A 15,747-nucleotide genomic window follows, 5' to 3' on the forward strand; every position below is an offset into this window, starting at 1 on the left:
CTCTGCCTCCCACACAACTCCCGATGTCCCTGCCCTCAAATGTTGTGTTTGTGTGCTTCCTCCCCTTCTCTCCCCATCTTGTCGACTGCTCCCATTTTTATATACTTTGTTTACTTGTTTGTTTGATAAATGTTAGCTCTTTCACGAGCCTCGACTCTGCATACAAAAAATAAATAAATAATAATAGCAGGATATTTAAAAAACAATTATGGAAGGATTTGCACGAAACTTGGGGCGCAGGTTGGGTGTCTGACAAGGACGAATTGATTCGAATTTGGTGAAGATCTGAATATGGATTCGGATATGAGAATTATTTAATTTTTAAGTGATTCTTCACCATTGGGGGGATGGGGCTAAAAACGATATTTCAAGAAGTTGTGGACAGGTTAAGCCAAAAGTAGGTGGATGAGTTGGTTAGGTGACAAGAACAAGGCGATTTGGTTTTCTTTCAGGACCGGATCCAGATCTGGCCTGGCAGTGGGATACAAACTGTAAACTGTTTGGCGTGGCGGAGCTATGCGCTCTACCGAGTACCTTTCTACAACTTCAAAGTTAATGCTTTTTATAGTTGTGCATTATTGAACAAATGGAAATGAAATTCTCACTTTGTTTGGTTTATAATCAGTTGATGTTAGCATGTTGTGGTGTCAGCACAATAATATGACTTTGATGGAAATATATATATGGATAGACCAGTTTGTTTGGTGTTCAGATCATGGAGACTAAACTAATGGTGCAAAGTTAAAATCTTACATATCCCACGTTTATATTCCCTTCTTTACTTATAGTCCTGCAACTGCTGAAAACTGTACACTTTAGTTACTCCGTGCACTTTCGCTGCAAGAAAGACTGAGCGGATTTATTGGCTATATTTTAAACCGACCTGTGAGCGGTCACATGACCATGCATTTTATGACTCATAAACATGTCCTTCCTTCGAGGGCGATACTTTTCCTGCCAAGGTGAGAGAGCAGGAAGGCAGACTCACAAACTTGCGAAATAATTTAATAACAATACAAAAACGTGCTTTATTCAACGTACTCCACACAGACACACTTTGAGACCTGGGAGGGTTCTGTTCAACCTTCTGAAACTCACATTTGTGGAGATAACAACAACCAACATTACACAAACCCTGGACAGATGATCCTGCCAAAAAGGTCTTCTAAAGCCATGCAGGCTAACCTGGATACAGTAGGTTCTCCTAAAACATTCCAAATGTGTCCCTGAAAAGTATGACATTATTGGAATGAAATCTCATGTATTTTCATGTGTAAATTAATTATATAAATAACATTTAATATACCCCAAGTCGAGTTTTTGCACTAAAAACACCTTTATTGAGTCCAAAAGAGCATGTTTTTTTTACATTTACATTCAATAACATCCTAATCATGAAATAAAATACCTAGCAAAAAAAGCAGAAAAAAAAGCATAATACGATTACAAATAACAAAAAAGTAACATGTAAAGTCTGGTCTTCATCAATGATCTCCCCGACTCTCTGGAAAATCCTCTCTATCTCTTTGCTGATGACTCCACTCCCTGCCACTCCATATCTCAACCCTCAGATCAACAGTCAGCATCATCTTCACTCTCTGCAGACCTGGACAGAATCACAAACTGGTCAAACAAGTGGAAAATGTCTTTCAATCTTGACAAATCTCACACTCTCACTTTGTCTCTCTGAAAAGACCGTCTGGACAACCCTCCCATCTACTTTCTCATAATCCTCTCAAAGTTCTGTCATTCAAGCTCTTGGGTCTCACTATCTGCCTTGATCTTTCCTGGGAAAACACATTTTGGTCCCATCTGTCCACAGGAAATTCTCCCAGAAAGATTTTGGCTTGTCCAGGTGTGTTTTGGCAAACTCCAGTTGGGCTTTCTTATGTCTCTCTCTCAGCAGTGGGGTCCTCCATCGAACCCCCTTTCATTGAGTTGGCGAAGGATGGTACGAGTTGAAACTGTCGTACCTTGTGTCTGAAGGTCAGCTTGAATCTGTTTGGCAGTTGATCGAGGTACTTTCTCCACCATTCGAACAATCCTTCGCTGCAATCTTCGATCAAGTTTTCTCTTGCGGCCACATCCAGAGAGGTTGGCTGCAGTGCCATGGGCCTTAAACTTCCTGATAACATTGCGTACGATGGACACAGGAACATCAAGATCTCTGGAGATGGACTTGTAGCCTTGAGATTGTCCATGCTTGGCTACAATCTTGTGCATGACACCCTCATACAATTCTCTTGTTTTCTTTCTTTTCTCCATGCTCATCGCTGTGCACACAGTGACACAAAACAGCAGAATGACTCCTTTTCTCTATTCAAACTGGTTGAATGCATGATTTCTATATTGCAGGCACCTGCAACTCACCACAGGTGAGTTCAATTCCAAAGTAAAGGAGAATCACCTGCTTGAAATATAATTATTTCTATTCTAACAACTTCTAAAAGGTGCCAATATTATTGTCTGGGCCATTTTAGGATTTCTGTGTGGAATAAGCCAGGATTTAGTAATTTCAGCTTTTTTGTTTTGTTCCACTGTAAGCCAAAGAAATACATACGTGGATAGCAAAATATTTTTTAATTTCAACAATTTTCTGGAAGAAATGGTGCATTATTTGAAAAATGTGCAAGGGTGTCAATATTGGCCATGACTGTAAATATGACTTGGAGACCACACAGATGCACACAATCTGGTGTTTCACTCAGCGAAGATGGGTAACAAGATGGCGCCTTGCAGTCATGTGATCACTTATCTTCCAATGACGATCGTTTTCGCTGAAATTCTATAGCTCTGGTTTGGGAATGCAGTCAGAACACATATTGTCCCATAGGGGGAATATGGCCAGCCCTTAAACCATGCTTGGCAATAGCAGATCTTTCCAGGTGGTTGCATTCAAAGACCTAGCGGTGTAGTTTGATGCGTTGGCCTAAAGTCCTTCCAGTCTCTCCTATATATTCCACACCACAGACTCATGGAACAGTGTATATCACACCTGTACAGTTATTCTTGTGTATTTCGTCCTGGACGTCGGTGCTAGTCTCAAGGTGTATCCAGGTTGAAAGTTCACCTTCACCCCGACCGATCGGAAAATCCTGCCAATCCTTTGGGCTTATCCTGGCATAAAAGGTAGCATGCAGAAGCCTTTAGTTGTTTCCTGCAGAACTTCCTGATTTATTAGAGCCACCAGTACCATTTCGTTTTTTGGGCAGAGGTGGTCCGATAGCCATTCGTGTTCAAGACCCATTTTAGATGTTTAATCTCCTTCCTCTTACCCTCTAAAGTGGATGGTATGTGTCTTGCCCGTTTTACGAGCATGCTTACGACAGCTCTTTTATGGTATGTCGGATGGCAAGATTCAAAGTCCATATAACGATCGGTCTGCATGGGCTTTCCATACACTGTGGTGTTTAAACTGTTACTGTTCTCCCCTCTGCGTCGGTGCTTCTGCCTCATACCTAGCTCGGCTTCACACTGTAGAAACCAAAGCTTTCAGAATCATTGCAATCCCATGATGAAGCTAACTCCGAGGGCTTTTCACTCACTCACCGCAGGCAGGTAGGTGGACTTTCTGTCTTCTACCGACTCCTCTCCGGCCTAGCTCCCCCAGCTCTGTCTGTGCTGTGCCCCCAAATATTCCTACAGGTCGCGCAAGATCTGCCAGCAACCCTCTTATGGTGAAACTGCCAAAATCAAGACTCTCTGCTCACCTTCACTCTTTCATTCCTCTTTTCTCCCGCCTCTAGAACAAACTCCCACACTCTCTTCAATCCCACTCCTACCTCCAGGTCTTTAAATCAGCTGTTCACCACCATCTCTTATCTTCCCTCATCCAAAACCTTGATCTTTTCTACCCTTATTAATTCACCCCTGATCCACTTTTTTGAAATACCGACTTCTTTCCTGGAAGCTCTAGCAGTGTCCATGTGTTTTATACTTCTCCCACCCTTCCCATGCCCTCTCCCCCCAAGCCCTCTCCCTCCCACAGATCTCCCGATGTCCCTGTTCTCTTCTGTTGTACTTGTGTGCTTCCCTCTCTCTCCCCATCTTGTCTCCCGCTCCCTTTATTAACTCCCCATCTTGTCTCCCGCTCCCTTTATTGAATGTTTTTAATGTCCGTTCTTTTTTTTTGTGATTAATGTTAACTCTTACACGAGCCTCGATCTTGTATACAAAAAAAAAAAAAAAAAAATTTCAAATATGGTTCTTCGTCACTATGGCGTCAGTAAAAGGAAGCGATCCATCCTGTTCTTCCTGACAGGTAAATTTTATGGAAGAAAACGTTCCACTAATGCCCTACCGTGTTGTACCAACAGCCGTGCTGGGGCAGATAACAAAAGTGTCGTATACCCAGGTCGAAAATCCCATGAAAAACCAATAGCAAAAATCCCATAGGAAATTGGACCAGTAGGTTCTCCTGGTTTCAATAAGGAAAGTGAAATGCTGGACCAGTAGAAAATGCCAATAAAAAACAGTAGGTCAATGGGACCAGTTGGAGACCAATACTGTATATACAGTCACGTGAAAAAGTAAGTACACCCCATGTAAAGTTTTGACTTTTTCAACATATTTCAACATACAGCTATTTGATCTTTATTTCAACAATATTGACAGATAAAGGTGATATAATATAACAAATATCATGAAACATTTACATTTTGTGGTCCATTGTATAATTTAAATAAACATAAATGCAAATTTCGCATGTGGAAAAAGTAAGTACACCCCGACATTTATCACTACTTCAAATACCTAAAATTAGAATCAGGTGCACCAGCTCAGGTGCAAATGATTAGAACATCGTTACAGATCTTGGAGGAACCTGTCTTATTTAAACCTCAGCCATTTAGTTTGGTTTGCTCTTTGTTGTTGAAGTGTGCGGCTTCACCATGCCTAGATCAAAAGAGCTCTCTGAGGCCTTCAGAAAGAAGGTTATAGATGCCTACGAGCCTGGGAAGGGATTTAAAAACATCTCCAAACAATTTGAAATCAGTCATTCGACTGTACGGAAGATCATCTACAAGTGGAGAAGATTCCAAACAACTGCCAAGTTGTTCAGGCCAGGCCGCCCCAGCAAGTTCAGCCCGAGAGCAGACCGCAAGATGCTGAAAGAAGTCTCTAAGAACCCCAGAATGTCATCACGGGACCGACAGGTAGCTCTTGCCACTGTTGATGTCAAAGTGCATGAGTCTACCATTAGAAAGAGGCGGCACAAATTTGATCTACATGGCAGGTGTGCCAGGAGGAAACCTTTGCTGTCCAGAAAGAACATCAGGGCAAGACTAAAGTTTACCAGCACTTCTGGTACAATGTGCTCTGGACAGATGAGTCATGGGTAGAGCTATTTGGCCACAGTACCAGAAGACATGTTTGGCGAAAACCAAAGACAGCATTTGACCACAAGAATCTGATACCAACTGTAAAGCATGGTGGTGGAAATATTATGGTTTGGGGCAGCTTTACTGCATCAGGGCCTGGGCAGCTCACCATCATAGAATCCACTATTAATTCTTCATTGTACCAGAGGGTGCTTGAGGATAATGTGAGGCCATCTGTCGGAAAGTTGAAACTCAACCGAAGGTGGACCTTGCAACATGACAATGACCCTAAACATACCAGTAAATCCACCAAGGAATGGCTGAAAAGAAAGAAATGGAGGGTTCTGGAATGGCCAAGTCAAAGCCCGGATCTAAATCCCATCGAGATGTTGTGGGGGGATTTGAAACGAGCTGTGCATGCAAGAAACCCCTCAAACATCGCACAGCTGAAAGAATTCTGCATGGAGGAGTGGGCAAAAATTTCTCCCAGTCGATGTCAGAGACTGGTAGACAGTTATAAGAAACGCCTACTTGAGGGTGTTTCTGCCAAAGGGGGCAATACCACCTATTAGAGCCAAGGGTCTACTTACTTTTTCCACAGAAGGAAATGGCATCTCTGTTAATTTTTTGTTGAATAAATTATTGCAAAGTAAATTTTTCATTGTTTTTTGTTCAATTAGATCGCGTTTATCTATAGATACTGTTTAAATGAAGATCAAATATTGATATGTCCACATATGTTAAAAAGATTTTAAAAAACACTTCATGGGGTGTACTTACTTTATCCACATGCTAAATTTGCATTTATGTTTAATTAAATTATACAATGGACCACAAAATGTAAATGTTTCATGATATTTGTTATATTATATCATCTTTATCTATCAATATTGTTGAAATGAAGATCAAATAGCTGTATGTTGAAATGTGTCAAAACTTTACATGGGGTGTACTTACTTTTTCACGTGACTGTAGATTAACAGGATTGAAAATAACCAATTTACATATAGGGGAAAATTGCATGCCAGGCCTGGAATTTAACCCAGGTCCTCTGGTGAACTGTACCTATGGTGTGCCATTTGAGCGAGCTGACCCCTGGATGGCAAACAACTTGCATTCACTTATACAACAAAGACTGTACATGGAAACCCTGTTATAAAGAACATGGCTATAACTCAATTCAATATGGAGCAGTTGTTTTTTTGTGTTTGTTTATAACAAAATATAATTAACGTATTTTGATTGGTCTATGCGTTTTCAGACCAGTTAGCTCCAATAATTTCTACAGGACCAGGTGAACAGATTCCTATTTGTTTCTATGAATTTCAGACCAGTTACATCTAATGGTTTCTATTGGTTTCAACCACGTGGCTATATTGGAAGGGGTGGGAAAGCACGTGTCTCAAGTTCTTCCAGATAAGGCCCACCCACTCCGCATCAGGTATACAGTGCCTTCAGAAAGTATTCACACCCCTTGACCTTTTTCACACTTTGTTGTGTTACAGCCTAAATTTAAAATGGATTTAATTGAGTTATTTTTTTCTCATTGATCTGCACATAAACAGCATAATGTCAAAGAGAAATTTTTTTTTAGAAACTTTTAAAATATAATTATATATATATATATATATATATATATATATATGTAATATTAGAAGTAGCTGGCGTTGCGGGGGGGGGGGGGGTGGGGGGTGGGCAGTGGGGATGAATGGTAAGGGTGAGGTGATCAGGTGGTGAGGGTGCGGGCGTTCATGATGTTGCGGGATTCAAGTGATTCAGTGGTAAAGAATGCTCTCCCAGAGAAGAAGGGAAGTCGGAAGTGGAATGCAAGAGCAGAGGTGGATGAGATTGAGGAGCGGTTGCATCAGGAGGAGGTCATGGGGACGGTACAGTACGGGAAGCATGACTTGGGGTGGATGAACCATGAGCGATGCGGAAAGGCGTGTGTGAAAGAGAGGAGGAAGATGGTTGAGAGGGAGGTGAGAATAAAGGAGGAGGAGGGGAGATATGTTAAAGCAGTCAGACAGGCACAGCAAGGTGCTTGGATGAGGTGGGAAGGTGTGCCGGTGAGGACATTGAAGTGGCAAGAGATTTGGAGCATGGAGCCAATATTGTTGAGTTTCCTGTTGCGGGCAACGTATGATGTGCTTCCGTCACCAGTAAACTTGAGATTGTGGGGATTGTTACATGATGAGAGATATTCTTTGTGTGGAGATTTGGGAACGGTGCAGCATGCTCAGTAGCATTGGCAGCAGGAAGATACAAGTGGCGGCATGATCAGGTGCTGGCGTTGGTAGTGCAGATGGTGCAACAAGAGGTGCTGAGATCGAGAGAGAGAAAAGTGGAGAAGGAGACCGATGGGGAGAGGCGTTATTGGTCAAAGAGGGCCAAGTGGTAAGAGGTGAAAAGAGGAGGAGGTGGAAAGCAAGAGGGCTGTCAGATGTTTGTGATTGGCAGACCTAAAGCCACAATTGGTATTCCCAGAGGAGATATGTGTGACAAGGTTGCGGCCTGACATTGTCATCTGGTCAGGTGCAACAAGACAGGTCATCTTAGGGGAATTGTCTGTACTTTGGGAAGAGAACATGGAGGAGGTGCACGAGAGGAAAGTACAGGGAGCTGGAGGCAGAGTGTCGGGAGAAGGGTTGGCGAGTTTCTTGTCAACCATTTGAGGTGGGGTGTAGAGGGTATCTTGGCAATGCCTTTTCTGCATTTCTTGCTTGGCTTGGAGTGTGTGGGACAGAAAGAAAGAGGATGTGTGACAAAGTGGCCCACGTTGCCTTGAAAGGCTCACTTTGAATATGGAGGAAGTTTATGGAGGCACGTCGAACGGTGTAGGTTGAGGTTGTGGGTGGTGGTTCATTTCTGCCTAAATGGGGTAGTGACTGAGCACGGAAGAGAAATGGAGATGTGTGAATGGTTTGTGTGTGTTGCAGGAGTGGGTGTGGTTTTGCATGAATGTGTTTTTGTTTGAGTGGTGCATGTTGTAAGTGATTTAATTTGAGTGGTGGTCGGTTGTTGTTGTTTTTTTTTTGTTTTTTTTTCCGGTTGGTGTGTGTTTGAGGGGTTGTGGATTCTGGGAGTGGAGGCGGTTTTGTTGTTGTAGTCTGTGTTCTCACTGGCTGGTTGTGGGGGTATGTACGCATCCGGGTGTAGCTGCTGCATGTGGAGGCGTATGTGCCCCTGCTCCACCTTAGCTGACCGTATCGAGGTTGAAGGGCCGAAACGGGATGATGCTGAGGACCCCGACTGAGGACCCGGTCAATGAGGCACACTTGTGACAAGGTGTGTTTTGAAATTATATATATATATATATATATATATATATATATATATATATACATATATGTATATATATATATATATGTATGATTGTATGTATGTGTATGCAGTAAAGCTCGCCGTTTGTGGGGGAGGGACGTTGGAGGAGGGAGGGGGGGTGGGGGGGGTTAGTTCCTGTAAACCTCCGCGAATGGCAAAATCGTAAACGGCAAAGGATTTAACATGTAATTAAATGAAATACATTCTAGCCTTATGAAATTTACTTCCAAAAATCATTAATAAATTGAAAAACGAGACATTTAAATCGGAAAATAATAACAATTGAGTAAAATAAGGTCATAAAGGTAACATTTACCATCAATAACAAGGCTTTTATACTTGGAGTACCTGTTCAAGTACTGTACAATGATCGATCTCGCTGGGGTGACCCACAGTTGCCTCACGTCTATTATGATGTATTCTTGCCTTCGTGAAGACAGGAGTGCATAGTCTTCCATGATGTATTTTGTTGTGTGTGGAGCGGCCTGGCCAGAGGTTGCACGTGTCGGCAGTGGCATTCCCAATAAGAATCTCCGAAGCACCTGAACAAAATGAACAAGGGGTTCTTCTTCTGCACCACGATTGATCACTCTTCTTTGTTTTCTTCAGAAAGATTATTTTATTCCTTTCTACTGTGACTTTTGTTCTGTTGCATTCTCATTCGAAGTATTTAAAATTGAAAGTGTTGAAAAACTTATGAAAACCAAACGTGTTTAAGGCGAGTGGTGTTCAACTTTCCGCAGGTATGCGGAAATATCGGTGTGGAGGGAAAGAATGGGTGTCTAAGAGGTTAGTGCGGCTACACTAAATCGCAGACCGCGAACAGGCGGATGGCTAGGTTTGACTGTATATACATACATACAGTCAAATATACATACAGTCAAACCCAGGCATAGAAAGACCGCTCAAGGGAAATGGGAAAAATGGCCTTTATAAACAGGTGGTCTTTCTGTACTGGTTTGTGGCTGCCATCTTGGCCGCCATTTTTCTGCAGTACAGCGCCGAAATTCAAGCACAAGTACCCAAATGTATACAGTGAGCAAACCTGCCTTGGAGACTTTTATTAATTTGTTTTTTGACCTTTATTTTAATTATTTTTTAAAGTGATTAATTCATATCTCACTCTGTCATTTTGGCAGCCAGGAAGCGTTATACTTTCGAGAAGAAGTCCAGCAGTGTTGCCTGTTTACATGTTTGGTGCAGTTTGAAGAATTTAGTCTCAACCTTTTCCTCCATCTCCATGCAACTCCACCAAAGCACTGCAACCCTTGCTCACTGCAAAGGCCTTCATGTCGGCACGGCTTGCAGCAAACTCGTGGATGTTCTTGATCTTATTCCCTGCTGGTAAAGTGACACCTTTCCCACCGAAGCAGTCCTCACCTTTGATTATGGAGTGTCGAGTCCACCAATTCCTTCAAGAAAAGGCCAGTCTGATCCATGTTGTTGATGTCACATAGGTCGTAACCAGCACAAAGTTTGGGAACCTTGACTTTCCATCCCTCCACTGTAGCACTGTCAACACCACTGCTGACAACCACTCATTTTTCTCAAGACGATGTTACATCTTCTCCTGAAAGGCTCCAGCCACCCATTGGATGCCTTGAAGTCGTGAACCTTGAGATGCTTGGCGATTTTTAGGGCCTTCTCTTGGATAAGAGGACCAGAAACAGGAAACATTCTCGCAGTTGAGTCCTTAAACCACTCACAGAGCAATACATTGATCTATTCGTTTCTTGTCTTCTGAATTTTTATTTTCCGTTTGAATTTTTATTAGGAACATTGCCCTTTAAGTTTATCGAGGATTTATTTCTGGTGCAGTCGATTCTGGGACCGAAAGATGTTGTTTTTGATTGTTGTGGTCTCTGCTGGCCCACATCGGCATACCATATCAAGGCGGAAGGGCCAAAATGGGATGATGCTGAGGACGTCGAGTGTAGACACAGTCAGCGAGGCACAATTGTGGTCCAGCTGTGTTTTGAACTCGTGTATTTCCTTTAAAAGATCACTCAAGGGAACCAACCATGAAATGTGGTCTCTTAATCTAGCCACGCGAAGAAGAACTCTTATTCCACTTTGGGGAACTCTTATTCCAAGAAGAACTCAAGCTGAGACTTTTATTTTGGGGCATGTAAAAAGCAAGACAACTCCAAGCCATATTGATGGTTGTGTTTCAATTTGTTTATCCGATTAAAAAGCACATACGATAATGTATGTATATGAAGAAAGAACCACTTTTCGAGGCCATTTTTCCCCGCAGAGCAGGGGTTGCCCTTTTTTGGGCACCGTGGTCCCCTTTTTGAAGCAATGTTTTATGGCCGGATGCTCTTCCTGCCACCAACCCTGTTAGTCGCCTCTTGCGACACACAGGGAATTACCAGTGAACTGGTACTCAACTTGCCGAACTCGGAAGGATGACAGGCTGAGTCAACCCCCCTGGAGTTAATTCAGCGATAGACCGTGATTCGAACCCAGGATCCGAGGATCCCAAGCTGGCACCCTAACCGCTAAGCCAACACCAGGCTAATGTATATGAAGACAGTTGAACAAAAACGTTTTATCAAAAAGAAATCCAATGCATGAAGTCTGAAGTGAATGCTGTTTGTGACAAGTCAAGTTAATTTGAACAGGTAAGCGAATGTCAAGATACTAATGAAGATAATCAAATTGAATCAACATGAGTAGTACTGTGATTACCCATCGTATCAATTTCTGATAAAGTCACGAGGTTTCCTTTGTTTGGAACAAGCTGTTATGCAGATGTCACCATCTCCTCGAGGCTAATGACAGTTTATCATTGCTGGGTGTCCCTGGTTAAGGGTAAAGCCTTCAACTTTGAGATGTTCATCTGTGCAGTGATTGCAGACATGGGTTTGGGTTCATATTCCAGGTTGTTGTTTTTTGTTTTTAACTCAACTGGACTACCGTCCAGTTGAGTTCATCACATACTGAACCCTCCGGCGTCCGTCGTCTGTCGTCCATTAACTTTTCGACGTTAACACTCCAGCATCCACAAATATCAACTGATTCTGATCAAACTTGACATGCAGCATCCTTACACCAAGGACCAGGTTGGTATTCCATTTCAGCCCGATCCGTTGAAAAATGGCGGACTTAGGCGACCATTTTGTTTTTGGTCATGAAAACGACGTTAACACTCTAGCGTCCACAAATATTAACAGATTTTGATCAAACTTAGAATGTTTAACTCTTACCACACAAGGTAGGTTGCTATTGCATTCCAACCCGATCCGTCAAAAATGGCCGCCATAGGCCGCCATATTGTTTTCAGCTCCGAAACGACGTTAAGACTTTAACGTCCACAAATATTTATGGATTTTGATCAAACTTGGTGTGTGAAGTTGTCCAGTCAGTTCAGTTGAGTTCTGCTTCCCTGGAAGCTCTAGTTTGTATACAAGATCGAGGCTCGTGTAAGAGGTAACATTGATCACAAAAAGACAAACTGACACATAAAACATAAAACATATGATAAAGGGAGCGGGAGAACAAGATGGAGAGCAGGGACATCAGGAGATCTGTGGGAGGGAGAGGGCTTGGGGGGAGGAGGCATGGGAAGGTGGGAAATTGGGAAGGCGAGTCTTCCTTCCTCAGCTATGTTTTCTTCTTAAAGTATGTCTTGAAAAATGGCCAAAGCCAAATGTGATGATTCTGTCATTTGATTGTTACAGGCCTGCAAGTCAATATGAGACTTCACTGAGTCCTAGAAGTGACAGCAGAAGAGCTAATTTGTGAGTTTATCAATTGGCTTTGGTAAATTATCATCACAGTGGGGGTGTTGAGGCTATTTGTCGTGTTGCTTTCTATCATCAAGAAGTATGCAAAATACTTATTGATGATAGAAACTTCTACCTTTATCCGTGAATGGCAAAAACAGTAAATGGTATCAAGGAACATTGAGAATCGTTGCCGGATGTTTGTTTTTTCCTTCTCCATCTCTCATCGTCGAGATTGTGGCTTCCGCTTCCCAAACATTTCAATAACGCCCTGACCCATGGCCCGGGATTGTGATATGTTCACTGGGAACAGCTGAGGAATCGCATTATTTCGCGTTTGCTCCAAGTGGGATGGAACATTTATCAATGAGTAGCAAAAGTTGCTCTTGATTTGATGTTGCGGTTTTACTTCCGTCTCTCAGCCACTCCTCAAACAAAAGACGAGACATCAATGCCTTGTTATTCTGCAAAGCATTGGCCAAGTCTTTATGCCAACCCTCGACAACATCATTGCTCTTGATTTGTCTACAATGAGTGGTCGTAACTTGTAGTTTATTAAATTGGCACACATTTGGTGACCGTCAATGGTTGTTTAGAGCATTTACCAGCGGCACAGTCCTTTCCTTTCACAAGAAAAATGTCCCTGCTGGTGTTATGAAAGAAAAGCCTTGTCACATCCTGGCCATTGCATCTTGAAACCACTCCCGGCATAGGTGATTGATGTCTTAAGTCCACGTTGTTCTCATTTTTATTTTCTGGTCACTGAACACATTGTTTGACACCACTCAAAAGTTCGGTTTTTCTCTTCGAAATGTTCTGAATTTTACTTTTGTTGACCCCGAGATGCTCTGTTATTTCGCGAGCACTTCTCCGGGAGTTCAATAACTTTCGGTTGCTTGTCAAGCGAAATGACTTTGCTGCCCTTGGCGGAAGATGCCAACTTGGTTGTCAACAAGAATGATCAATGTCGGTATTCAAATCATGTTGGGGGGAATCAGAGTGGAAAATTAACGTGGAAAAGCAATAACCAGGGGGAGACCTTTTTGGGTTATTGTTTTTGTTTGACTGTTCCGCTGTGTGTTTACATCTTAGGACCGAAGGGACCAAAAGTAAGAAGTTTAATATAATGCAGTTCCTTGCAGTATTTTTGGAAGCAGCTCAAATGTTAGAATTATAAGGAAGTTACACAAAGTATAATAATTACCTCCGCCACCAAAGGTGGATGGAGGATATGTTTTCACCCCCTGTCTGTTTGTCTGTCTGTTTGTGAACAAAATATCTCAAAAAGTTGTGGACGGATTCGGACGAAATTTGGTGGACATGTTGTGTGTGTGACAAGGAAGAATCGATTCAATTTTGGTGAAGATTCGGATCCGGATCCGGCTAGTTGAATTTTTTAAGTGATTCTTCACTATTGAGTGATATCGCCAACCAGGTGGAGGACACATTAATTGAAGTTGGAGTAACAACTCGGATTGAAGGATTGAAGAGTCTACCAAGTGCCGTTCTAGTTGGTATATTAATTGATAACACAGGAGTCATGTGAACGTTTTCCAAATTGTTGTTTAAAAATATTTATTTATTTATTTATTTATATACAAAGTCGAGGCTCGTAAAAGAGCTAACACAACAACACAACAACATGCATTTGTAAGGCCATTTTCCCTGCGAGAGCGGGGGTTAGCCTTGCGGTCCCCATGACAATCTTCTCCATTTTGCCCTATTTTCTGCATCTCTCCTTGTTAACCCCCTTGCCCGCATTTCTTCTTCCACCATCTTTAGCCAAGTCTTTCTCGGTCTTCCCCGTCCTCTACTTCCTTCTACATTTATTTCCATCACTCTTCTCAACCAGTCACTTTCATCCTTCCTCAACACATGACCAAACCATCTCAACCTGTTCCTCTTCACAGCATCAATCACAGGCTCTATTCCCATCATCTTTCGCAATTCATCATTTGTCTTCCTCTCTCTCAACGATACTCCGCACATCCACCGAACCATTCGCATTTCCAACCTTTCCAACCTTCGTTGCTGCTCTACGTTCATTACCCATGCCTCGCTCCCATAAATCATAACACTTAAACATGCAGCATACACCTTTCCCTTCAGCTTCAACGACACTCCCCTCCTCATCAGCACGCCACTCAGTTCCCGAAACTTCTTCCATGCACATCTCACTCTAGCAACCGTTGCCGAGTCTGATCCACCTTCTCCATTCAGCATGTCTCCGAGGTAGCAAAATGTTTTCACAAAAGAGCTAACACATAAAACACAAAAGCATTAACATAAACAGAAACACACATGAAGGGAGCGGGAGACAAGAAGGGGATAGAGAGGGAAGTACAACAACAGTGGAGAACAGGGACATCGAGAGATCTGTGGGAGGGAGAGGGCTTGGGTAGCAGGTGGGGGAGGGGTACACGGTATAAACAAGATGGATGTTACAAGGACTTTCAGGAAAGAAAACGGAATTTGAAAAAGGTGGATTTTGGGTGGTAGAACAGATCAAGGTTTTGGATGGGGGAAGATAAGAGATGGTGGTGAACAGCTGTTTCAAAGACCGTGAGGGAGGAGTGGGATTAAAGGGAGTGGGGGAGTTTGTTCCAGAGGCGGGAGAAAAGAGGAATGAAAGAGTGAAGGTGAGCAGAGAGTTTTGATTTTGGCAGTTTAACCAGAAGAGGGTTTCTGACAGATCTTGTGCATCCTGAAGGAATATTTGGGGGACAGAGAATAGCCAGAGCAGGGGGAGCTAAGCCGGAGAGGAGTCGGTAGAAGACTCGGTGTTCAGAAAAATGGTTAATTATTTTCGTGACTGAATGAGGATAGCGACAAAGGCACAGGGCACATATTGCAGGGTAACGATGGTAATCGAGTACGAACAGTACAGAAAAAATAGGTTCCAGTGAATGTTGGTTCCGCATATTATACGCGCATTGGACAGAACGCACATCGCTGTGCAAAGGAACGGTACAACATGAAACTTGTTCCTTTCAGTGATTACGTGCCTTTCGGTTCTGTTTGCTTCATTTCAGTCCCTTTTCGTGATTACATGCAACATTCTTCCACTTCCGAGGGAGCTTAATTAAAGCTACACAGCTTTCTCAGGATGGAATAAGTGGTTCCTATTCATGTCAAGCAGGTGGTATTTCAGTGAAGGGTCATTAACATAGATTCTCTTTTGGGAGTGGACCTTAGGGTGGTCGCTAAAGGCAGGTAGCCACTGAAACGAAGCAGCCACAAGAGCATGTGTTTGTTTGTGTGTGTTTGTCTGTGTGCACACAGAATTCCGTCCAAAAAATACTGTCCAATGTGTGCAAATACACCTTTATGAAAAAGAAAATCTTATTCAAATAACCAAATATATACCTTGATATAAA

General features: G+C 42.6%; 1 protein-coding gene across 3 annotated transcripts in view; it reads left to right on the forward strand.

The window, feature by feature from the left end:
- Window positions 1-15,747, forward strand: part of LOC137418562 (zinc finger protein 608) — a 234,097-nt gene that overhangs the window by 35,526 nt on the left and 182,824 nt on the right. Inside the window, exon 1 of one of the 3 annotated variants that reach the window (XM_078773013.1) lies at window positions 3,402-3,558. The exons of the other annotated variants lie outside the window; for them this stretch is intronic. The gene's annotated coding sequence lies outside the window, so the exon portion shown is untranslated. Of the gene's footprint in view, window positions 1-3,401; window positions 3,559-15,747 lie in introns of those variants that run through there. 3 annotated transcript variants of the gene reach the window in all.

Source organism: Myxine glutinosa, chromosome 2, assembly GCF_964187855.1.
Source record: "Myxine glutinosa chromosome 2, kmMyxGlut1.1, whole genome shotgun sequence".
In the NCBI taxonomy this organism is placed as follows: Eukaryota; Metazoa; Chordata; class Myxini; order Myxiniformes; family Myxinidae; genus Myxine; species Myxine glutinosa.